At 39.1% G+C, this 11,582-nt stretch overlaps 1 non-coding gene across 1 annotated transcript; it reads left to right on the forward strand.

Annotated features, from left to right (window-relative positions):
* Positions 1-10,439: 10,439 nt before the first annotated feature.
* LOC127099774 (small nucleolar RNA R71) lies at positions 10,440-10,546 on the forward strand. Its single transcript, XR_007794246.1, has one exon. It is a non-coding gene; the product is annotated as a small nucleolar RNA R71 (small nucleolar RNA).
* Positions 10,547-11,582: the final 1,036 nt, after the last annotated feature.

Below are 11,582 nucleotides of genomic sequence, written 5' to 3' on the forward strand. Positions count from 1 at the left end.
TAACTTCTTTATGTCTTTTACTTTCGTACAAAAACCTTGTTATTAAACCTGTAAATTGGGACCGTAAAAAGATTGATTTTATTTTTAAATGTAATTAAACCAACTTAGTTTTGATTCCTTCATTCCGCTTACTCTACATACCGATACCTAAATAAATTAGCCAGACATGCTAAACAGACTTAAATAATTATCATGCATAAACAGATTCATCTCAGGCAAGTAATATAAATAAACAGTAAAGCAGGGCATATATAAATTCAAACAATAATTAAAGAACCTGAGAAATTAAATAGCAGTCTTGAACACTCCACCACATGCCGGTTGGATTTGTTCTTGAATTCTTCAATCAAACAGAAAAATAAAAGCGAAGGAATAAAAAAAACTAGATTCTAACGTAAGGTTAGATCCGGTGAAAGGTACACAATAGTTTCCGGTGTAGAAACTATTGTGCGAAAAAGAATTAACTAAGTTCTGAAAAAGAAAATAGAAACTGCGAAGGAAACAATATAAAAGTTGTAAAAGTAATGCTATAAAAATGTGCTTGTACTGCTGGAAGAGAAAAATTGCGAAAAAGAGAAAACGGCGAAGAAGTCTGGCCCCGAGAGCTTTCCAAAAAGCTACTATTTATACTGCTACTTTTTGTAACTGCTTCCAAGGGTTTTCCGTGTACATGGTCTTCACGTTCCAAGGGTCAAGCGTGAAAGTAGCTTCAACGTGGTCTGTTGCATTCCTGGTGCCAAAAATATAGGGGAATGGTGTGACGTCCGTCACACCATGTGTGACGCTTGTCACACAAGTGTGTAAAGCGTGACGCTCGTCACAGACTTTGTGACGCTCGTCACAGGCACAGCGCCTGTGCTTGTTGGGCTGGGCTTTGGCTTTTGATATTCGCTTATTTTCATTCCTTTTTGCACCTCCTTTTCTTCCTTTTTTACTTGTGCTTCAAATAAACCACCTGAGACAAATAAAAAGAAAATACCGCGTAATATCTAATAAAATGAAATAAATTGAAGTAAATAATAATATAATTTAATTAAATTGAGTCCTAGAATGTGATACTATTTCATGTTATCAAACTCCCCCATACTTAAATCTTTGCTTGTCCTCAAGCAAAATACAGTATAGAACTTGTTTTAAAAATTTTAGCCAGATGAAATTTCAAAACACACATCAATTCGTACTAGGTTGCATGTAAACCTTGTTAAGAAGTAACTTGAGTTTAATCTTGACATCCACAACCACCGTCACAACCTCAGATAACCCCACCTTATGCAAACCAGTTCGAGTAATGCCATTATAGCTATCCTAGTTCCTTTACTCTTATTTCACCCGTTTTCATTCTAGCGAAATCACATTAAGCCCTTTATCTTTTCGCGCACATAGTGGAGTAACCGGTTAGTGATTCTGATCCCCTTTTTGCTAGAAGTTCTGGTACATAAGTCGGATAACTTCGTTATTCAGTCCATTGCAAATTGCGGGGGATCGGACCGTAGTCCGCCCTACCAAGTTCAACACCAGATACCTGCTGAACCAACTCATAATGGATCTTTCATATTATGCTTTTGTATGATCTGCAACCTTTAGATTAAATGATCTGGTAAGGATCACCTAACTTAATTAGTGCATTTCCTGATATATATATTTTTTTTATGTTACTTTGGGAATCATTCACTTATATTCACCGGCTCTCCACGTAGTTTGCTATTAAGATGGTGCTGACTTCTCGTATAAACTACTCGGGGTTACTATAAAAATAAAAGTTCAAGGGATTGGTATAATAGGTACTTATCCTGATCTAACATGTTGAGGTTCTTAGAGCGTTGTTATGGTAATAATTTTTGTCTTGATTTCACTCAAGTTTTATAAAATAAGCGACCTTTATACTTATTGGGTGTGTTAAATTTTTGTTATGGCTCATGAAAATTGAGGGGAATAGATAATAGAAAGTTTTCACACTTGGGACTTAACTTAAAATAAATCTATATTATAAGAAATATTATTTTATTAATTTTTTTTTATAAGGGAAATAACAATGAAAAGAAAGATACATACTTGAAAAAGAAAAAGGAGGATAGAAAGAACACGGTTTTCCCCCCCATACTTGAATGAAACATTGTCCCCAATGTTTTAAGGAAAAGAAATGAATTACAAAAAGAAAGGAAAAGGAAACTAAAGTTAATTCTGCCTGCCGCCTCGTGTTCTTGGACCTGGTGATCGCTGATGTACTTCTAAGTTGTCGAACCTGCTAAGCAAATCAGTGAACCACTAGTCGGTTATGGCATTCCTCTCTTCCTGTTGTTGTTGCATTTAGCGCATCATTTGCATCATTTCGAGATTTTGTGCTTGCATACCATCAATAGCATCCATGATGTCGTCGTTGGTTGCAGGCCTTCTTCGTCGACGACGTCGTGAGGATGGGCCAACTACATTATTGGAAGGGTTGAGCGGGACTGATTGTTGTGCAGGAGCGTTATCACCTTGCTCCATTTCTTCGAACTCGTCGGTAGACGGGTTTGTGTGTGAAGGCTCGGTAGCTTCGGGAGCATTCAGATCATAGAGGTGGCGGTTGGGATTGGTGACATCTGTTAGGGCGATGTTGGGTAGAACAACGCTTGGGACTGCCTGGTTATTCACCATAAGGTAATACTTTCCGCCTATCCTGTTCTTTATTAGGCGGCTGGACCGACAGTAGCTTATATCCATAAATAGGGGAGGTAAAGATTCTAAAGTTTGGAGTCGGTCCCCTAGGTTTAAGCCAAGTGCTATGGTGGTGATTAATCCACCAATTACAAAAGGTTGACGGCCTCTAGCACATAAGGTGCGGATATGATGAAATAGGAAGGAGGCGGCGTTTACCTTAGCATTCGTTTCGAAGACGCATTCGAGGAAGAATAGTTCCTTTGCGTTGACCTTGTTGTTGTTCGGTCTTCCAAAAATTGTGTTTTGTAGGGTGCGGATGAAGTACCGGATAGTTGGGTTATGTATATGGGAAACAAGGAGCTCTTCCCAGTTGTTGGCATCTACACCGGATATTTTCCTAAAGAGGTCGAAAGCGGCAACTGTGTTCCAATTTAGGTTTGGAGGGATTCTGAGGTAAACTTGACCTTCTATGGGGAATTATAGCATGGTACTCAATTGGTTTTGGGATAGGGAGTACTCGGTGTTGAATATACGGAAGGTTGCGGTACCGGTTAAGAATTCGTCTTCACCGGTGGGAGTGTTGTACGCATATGAACTTAAGAATTCTAAGGTTAGGGAGGGGTAGGTAGGTTGATTATGAGTGCATAGAAAGGTTAAATCAGCAAGGCGGAGCATCCACTCGATACCTTGAAGGAATCCTAATTGTTGTAAACAAGTTGAATCAGGATACCTGGTAGAGGTGACACCTCGTTGTTGGAAACGCTCGAATTGCTCTCTTTGATAGTTATCATCTTCAGATCGGAAGATGATGTTTCCAAAATTTTGATTTCCCGCCATACTGATGAATGAGTTGGAAGAAGTAATTAGGAAAGAAAAGAAAATATATTTGATTGTATAGAATAGTTGTGATGTAGGAAGAAAGGTATGGTGGGTATTTATAGGAAATAATTTGAAGTTGGAAAGGGAGTGGTTGAAAAGTAAATAAATGTGGGTAAATGTGAATAAATGGGGAAGGTAAAAAGGTGAAGAGGTGTAACGGTCGTCTCCAACGGCTTTGTAACGTTCACCTAGCCAGCAAGGTGTTACGATCGTTACAGGGGCATGATGGGTGTCACAAGCACTCGACGTGACGTTCGTGATAGGTTGTGTGACGCTCGTCACACAGTCTTTTTGGCAAGGTTTCTGCTAGCGTTCTTCATGATGATTTTGGTAATTTATTTTTATTATTTATTTTGTTTTGCTTCAGATTATTTTATTTTGCTATTTAAATTTCCCTGCATGCTATTCTACTTTGTATAATAGTGCATAATTATATTTTTCTTTAATAAGTTATGTAGGCAGCAACAGTAGAGAGCATTATTGATAGATATTGCATAATTCATAATAAAATAGGATAAATTAATAGCTTCATAAAATAATCATAATGTAACATTGGAAGAAGAAGAAAAAAACAAAAATGCGAAAAAGAAACAAATACGAACATAATTTGAAATAACATTAATGAATAATTCTAACTTAAAACTAAATAACTAAGAAAAACAACTTCTATCCATCTGCATGATCTCTGGCCGGAGGAGCAAAGGAGTTAACACGGTTTAGCAGCTCGTGAAACTGATTTGTTATACCGTTCATGTATCCCAGAAATTCATGTCTCATGTTAGCGAATTCTTCTCTGAGGGCGTCTTGTTCTGACATCAAAGCTTCAATGGCAGTGTTATAATCAGTTTCGGGCATATGATGTCTAAGGTCGGGTATTGCCGATTCTTCGGTCTGAACAGGTTGAGGAGGAGGATCAATATCATAGTAACCAGATGGTGTCTGAGGGTCTGACTCAGCATAAGGGATCTGGTCATCACAAATCTCATAGTCCTGGATGGATTCAGTGGATCTAGCAGGAGAGGGGGTTTCGTTCAGATTGTAGAGCCAGTTATTGCGGTTATGAACACTAGTCCTAGGATCGGGCATGGTGAATAGGCAAAGAACTTGGTTATTAATTATAATCTCAAACTCGTCAGACCCTAGGTTTGCTATAAACATAGTGTTGAAGAGGAAGGGTATACTCATAGTAGTAATGCCACAAAAAGGGCTTAAGTCAAGCATAGGCTGACGTAATCCGATAGCATTACCAATCATGGTTATCAAACCGCCTATTCGAATTGGTGCTTGTTCATCTTGGATAAGGTGGTCTAAATTTGCCAACATAAAAGTGGCACCGTTTACTGGACGGTTCTGGGAAGCACAAAATATGATGAAGAGTTCATCACGTGAAACTGTGGTACTGTTTGGCTTCTTCCCAAATAAGGTGTGGGTCAGGATCTTATGGAAATAACGGAAGGCCGGATTATGTATGTTTCCAGAGAGAAACTCATGTTCCTCGGGATCGTCATTTCCAGTCAAGCTTCCCCAAAAGTGTTCAAGTTCTCTATATTCAAAAAGTTCTTCTTGGCTCACTGTGAATGTGTCAAAGGATGTAGGGAAACCTAAAAGGTTGGTAAAGTCTTGAATATTAAATTGGTACTCCATGTTAAACATTCTGAACTGGATGAAACCTCTGCTTATTCCTTTCCCATGGCTGGGTAGATAGATCAGAGAACTAAGGAATTCTAGAGTCAGTCTCCGGTAAGTGACAAATTGTCTACGGATAGGAGCGGTTTCCCACCCAATCTGACTCAGCAAATACAGGACACTTTGTCTTAGTCCAAGGGCAGTCATTGCCCAGTCATCAGCATACAGGCTAGGTAGCATCTCTCTCGTGGCTAGTTCCTCAAACTTTTGTTTCTGAGTTGTTCCTCTGAATTTGATACCCATACGATCAATTTGTCCCATCAGGTTAGTGTTAGCTAGAGAAAAGAAAAACAATAGTTTTAGTCAGGATTTGGCCAAATGCCGAAAGAAGAAGAAAAAGGCTTTTTAATAAATTAAAATAAATTAAGAAAGAATACTAAATAAAATTTAAAAGAATAATTAATGAGGAAAAAAAAATAATAATATAAATATTTGTGGGTTGTCTCCCACTAAGCGCTTTGTTTAATGTCGCAAGCTCGACATAAAAACTATCAATTATAATCTATAAGTTCTGGAGGCATTTCGTCTAAGTGCAAGACTTGCGAATCTTCATTGTTTTTTGCATAGTGATAATGTTTTAGACGTTGCCCGTTTACGGTAAATGGTTCCATAGATTTGCCTTTAATTTCTACTGCTCCACTGGGAAAGACATTGGTGATTTGAAAAGGACCTGACCATCTAGATCGTAGTTTTCCCGGGAATAACTTTAGCCTAGAGTTAAATAAAAGGACTGTATCGCCTTGTTTGAAGATTTTCCTTGATATGCGCTTGTCATGCCATTGTTTTGTTCTTTCTTTGTAGATTCTGGCATTTTCGTAAGCGTCTCTTCTGAGTTCCTCTAATTCGCTTATATCAAGGATTCTCTTTTCGCCGGCGGCTTTATAGTTTAAATTTAGATTTTTAATAGCCCAATAGGCTTTATGTTCTAATTCTACCGGGAGGTGACAGGATTTTCCATAAATGAGCTTAAATGGGGTTGTCCCTATGGGAGTTTTGTAAGCAGTTCGGTAAGCCCATAGAGCTTCTGGTAATTTCAATGACCAGTCTTTCCTTGAAGTGGCGACTGTTTTCTCTAGTATCTGTTTGATTTCTCTGTTAGACACTTCCACTTGCCCACTGGTTTGAGGGTGGTAAGGTGTCGCTACTCTATGTCTTACGCCATACTTAAGCAGTAGTTTTTCGAGTACCTTGGATATGAAATGCGATCCACCATCACTGACTACTATTCTTGGGACACCAAACCTTGGAAATATTATATTCTTAAAGAGTCTAGTTACTACTCGTGTGTCGTTTGTTGGAGAAGCTATAGCTTTAATCCATTTTGATACGTAGTCAACTGCCACGAGTATGTATTTGTTACCGAAAGAGGATGGAAAAGGTCCCATGAAGTCTATTCCCCACACGTCGAAAATCTCTACTTCCAAAGCGCCCTTTTGTGGCATCTCGTCACGTCTAGATATGTTTCCTGTGCGTTGACATCTGTCACATTTCTTGATAGCTGCATGTACATCCTTCCATATATTTGGCCAATAAAAACCGGCTTGTAGGATTTTAGAGCAGGTCTTGGATGTACTTGCATGTCCACCATAAGGAGCGGAGTGACAGCGTTGGATTATATTTTCTACCTCTTCTTCGGGTATACACCGACGGAAAATACCATCGGGGCCTCTTTTAAAAAGTAAGGGGTCATCCCAGTAATAGTGTTTTATGTCATAGAAGAATCGTTTCTTCTGCTGGTAGGATAAGGTAGGTGGAACTATTCCGGCAACTAAATAATTGACGAGGTCAGCGTACCACGGTGTAACAGATATAGCTAAGGTGGTTTCTACCTGTTTATCAGCGTTATTTTCTTCCAAAGTAGCTATAAGTTTATCGTACGAGAAATCATCGTTGATCGATGTTCTTTCCGGTTCAAGGTTCTCAAGTCTAGAGAGGTGATCTGCTACTACGTTTCCAGTTCCTTTCTTGTCTTTGATTTCCAAATCGAACTCTTGTAGCAACAGGATCCACCTTAGGAGTCTAGGTTTTTTGTTAAGAGGTATTTGATAGCAGCGTGGTCAGTGTAGATGATTATTTTGGCTCCGACCAAGTAAGAACGAAATTTATCTAGCGCAAACACTACTGCTAGAAGTTCTTTCTCGGTTGTGGCGTAATTCATTTGTGCTTCATCTAGAGTTCTACTTGCGTAATATATAACGTGAAGCTTTTTATCCTTTCGTTGCCCTAAAACAGCACCTACAACGTAATCACTGGCATCACACATTATTTCGAATGGTTCATTCCAATCTGGTGTCTGCATTATGGGTGTGGAGATCAGTGCTTATTTAAGCGTTTGAAATGCTTCTAAACATTTATTGTCGAATATGAATTCAGCATCTTTCATTAATAGCCCGGTTAAAGGTTTAGTTATTTTAGAGAAGTCTTTAATGAATCGTCGGTAAAAACCGGCATGTCCTAAGAAGCTTCGTACTTCTCTCACAGTTTTCGGGGGTTGAAGATTTTCGATTACCTCTATTTTAGCTTTGTCTACTTCAATTCCTCTGTTCGAGATGATGTGTCCTAAAACAATTCCTTCTTGTACCATAAAGTGACATTTTTCCCAATTAATTACTAGGTTTACTTTTACGCATCGCTCTAGAACTCTTTCTAGGTTTTCAAGGCATTCTTCAAAGCTTTGTCCGCATACGGAAAAGTCATCCATAAATACTTCCATGATGTTTTCTAGAAAATCGGCGAATATTGCCATCATGCACCTTTGGAAGGTTGCAGGGGCATTACACAAGCCAAACGGCATTCGTCTATAAGCGAAGGTACCAAAAGGACACGTGAACATTGTCTTTTCTTGGTCATCAGGGTGAATTGGTATTTGAAAGAAACCTGAGTAACCGTCTAGATAGCAGAAATGAGAATGTTTTGCTAATCGTTCTAACATCTGGTCAATGAATGGTAAAGGGAAATGATCTTTTCGGGTTGCTTTGTTTAGTTTCCTATAGTCAATGCACATTCTCCATCCCGATTCGATTCGTTTGGTTATCCTTTTTCATTTTCAATGACTGTTACACCTCCCTTCTTTGGTACTACGTGTACAGGACTAACCCATTTGCTATCAGATATAGGATATATGATACATGCCTCTAATAACTTGGTTATTTCCTTCTTCACTACCTCACTCAGGATCGGGTTTAGTCTCCTCTGGTGTTCCCTAGAAGTTTTACAGTCTTCTTCTAGCATGATGCGGTGCATACAAATAGAGGGACTTATTCCTTTAAGATCGGTGATGTTGTATCCTAGTGCGGTTGGATATTTTCTTAAGATATGCAGGAGTTTTTCTGTTTCGAGTCTTCCTAGGTCAGCATTAACTATCACTGGTCGTTCAAGTTCTAAGTCTAGGAATTCATATCTCAGATTTTTGGGAAGTGTTTTCAGGTCTAGGGCTTGGTTTCTTAAGGCATTGCGTGGGGTCCGGTGTTATTGCCAAACATTGGGTAAGTTTGTCTTCTACAAGATAGTCAGATGATTTGTCTTTTTCTAACTCCGTTTCTTTTATGCATTCATCGACGATATCCATGAAGTAACATGTATCTTCTATTGCAGGTGCTTTCAAAAATTGGGAAAGAATGAACTCAATTTTCTCTTCTCCTACTTCGAAAGTGAGTCGTCCTCGTTTTACGTCTATGATTGCACCGGCAGTTTCTAAGAACGGTCTTCCCAGTATAATGGGTGTAACTTCATCTTCTCTAATATCCATAATTATAAAATCAGTTGGAATGTAGAATTGACCTATGCGCACTGGAACGTTTTCAAGAATTCCTACAGGATATCTGACGGAACGATCTGCTAGTTGCACAGACATTTTAGTTGGTCTTAATTCTCCCATTTCAAGTCTCTTGCATATGGATAAAGGCATAACACTAATACCGGCTCCTAAATCGCATAAGGCTTTGTCGATGACAAATTTTCCTATGTGACAGGGTATAGAGAAACTACCTGGGTCTTTAAGTTTAGGAGGCATATTCTGGATTATAGCGCTACATTCAGCGGTGAGTGTAACGGTTTCGCTATCTTTAAGTTTCCTTTTATTAGAAAGAATTTCTTTTAAAAACTTGGCATATGAGGGCATCTGCGTAATAGCTTCTGTAAACGGAATTGTGACGTTTAATTGTTTTAGTAGGTCAACAAATTTTTTGAATTGGCCCGCATCTTTGGTTTTAATAAGCCTTTGAGGGTAAGGGATAGGTGGTTTATAAGGTGGTGGAGGTACATAAGGTTCCTTCTTTTCTACGGTTTCCTTATTACTCTCTTCCTTTTCCTTAGGTTCACTTTCCTCCTCAGTTGACTTTTTAGAGTTTTGGTTTTCTATCCTTGGGTCAGACGGTCCTTCCACTTCCGTTCCACTTCTCAGTATAATTGCATGAGCGTGGCTTCTCGGGTTAGGTTGGGGTTGGCCAGGAAATGTACCAGTTGGGGCAGCAGTAGGCGCTTGTTGTTGAGCTACTTGTGATATTTGCGTTTCCAGCATTTTGTTATGAGTAGCCAGGGCATCTACTTTACTTGCTAGTTGTTTAATTTATTCGCCAGTGTGTACATTCTGGTTTAAGAAATCTTTATTGGTTTGCTGTTGAGAAGCTATAAAATTTTCAATCATGATTTCCAAGTTGGATTTCCTAGGGGCATTATTGTTAGGTGTAGATGGGATCGGCTTCTGATATCCCGGAGGTATAGCTGGGGCTTGATTTGGAGATTGTCCAGGTGCGTATAAAGCATTATTACTCTTATATGAAAAATTGGGATGATTCTTCCAATTTGAGTTATAGGTATGCGAGTAGGGGCTTCCTTGAGCATAGTTTACTTGCTCCGCTTGGATTCCTGTTAGGAGTTGACAATCTGCAGGAGTGTGACCTTGGATTCCACAGACTTCGCAATTCTAAGTTATGGCTACCACGGTGGCTGGAGGTGATACGTTTAAACTTTCAATTTTCTGGACCAGAGCATCCACTTTTGCATTAACATGATCAAGGTTACTTATCTCGTACATGCCAGTTTTCGTTTGAGGTTTTTCTACCATTGTTTGTTCACTTCCCCACTGATAGTGGTTTTGAGCCATGCTTTTGATAAGTTGGTAAGCGTCAGCATAAGGTTTGTTCATCAGTGCACCACCTGCGGCGGCGTCTATTGTTAACCTCGTGTTGTACAGGAGACCATTATAGAAGGTATGAATTACTAACCAATCCTCTAAACCATGGTGTGGACAAAGTCTCATCATGTCTTTGTATCTTTCCCATGCTTCGAAGAGAGACTCGTTATCTTTCTGTTTAAATCCATTTATCTGGGCTCTTAACATAGCTGTTTTGCTTGGCGGAAAATATCGAGCAAGAAAAACTTTCTTCAACTCGTTCCATGTGGTGACTGAGTTGGAAGGAAGAGATTGAAGCCATCTTCTAGCACTATCTCTTAACGAGAAAGGAAAAAGACGAAGTCGAATTGCCTCTGAAGTGACACCGTTAGCTTTAACGGTATCAGCGTATTGAACAAATACGGATAAATGAAGGTTTGGATCCTCGGTAGGATTTCCAGAGAATTGGTTCTGTTGCACTGCCTGCAACAGTGAAGGTTTAAGTTCAAAGTTGTTTGCTTCGATTGCAGGTGGAGCAATACTCGAATGCGGCTCATCTTGCGATGGAGCGGCGTAATCTCGAAGAGCACGAGCTGGTTCTGCCATCTCGGGTATCGAAGGGAAAATATTTTTGAAATCGGGGAGTTCAACAGGAGGGAGATTGTTTGAAGCACGATATTCCCGAATTCATCGTAAGACTCAGAGATATAGTTCGATATCGTTGATTCGTAAGTAGAACGGCTCGCCTTGTGAGCGAGTGTGTGGCATACAAATCAACGAAAGAAAGAAAAGAAAAAGAAAAAGAAAAGCCTTAGTCTCTACAGCGTAACAGAAGAGTTACGATATCGACTAAATAAAAGTCCCCGGCAATGGCGCCAAAAACTTGATCGTGACTTTATGAGTCGAATTTGGGGTACAAACTGCAAGTGCACAGTTCTATCGCGTAGTTTTAAAAGATATCGATCCCACAGGGACTTATGAATCGATATACCGTTACCTAAGGTTACTTCGTAAAGCTAAGGCATGTAATACTTTGATTGTTTGGGGGAAAAGCTAAAACTAAAATAAGATCTAAAATAAATATCTAATAAGCGGATATCGGTATGTAGTTCGTCGTAATTAGGGAATCAATTCTTTGTTGGTTTCTTGGTTTTAAAATAAATCTTTTCAGTTGACACTATTGATTAAAAGTCTTATCTCAAACTCTCGCTCTGTTGAATAAACTATGATTTTATATTAACGTAGCTGTCACTTATTAGTTAAG

Source organism: Lathyrus oleraceus, chromosome 6 (assembly GCF_024323335.1).
Source record: "Lathyrus oleraceus cultivar Zhongwan6 chromosome 6, CAAS_Psat_ZW6_1.0, whole genome shotgun sequence".
Classification (NCBI taxonomy): domain Eukaryota; kingdom Viridiplantae; phylum Streptophyta; class Magnoliopsida; order Fabales; family Fabaceae; genus Lathyrus; species Lathyrus oleraceus.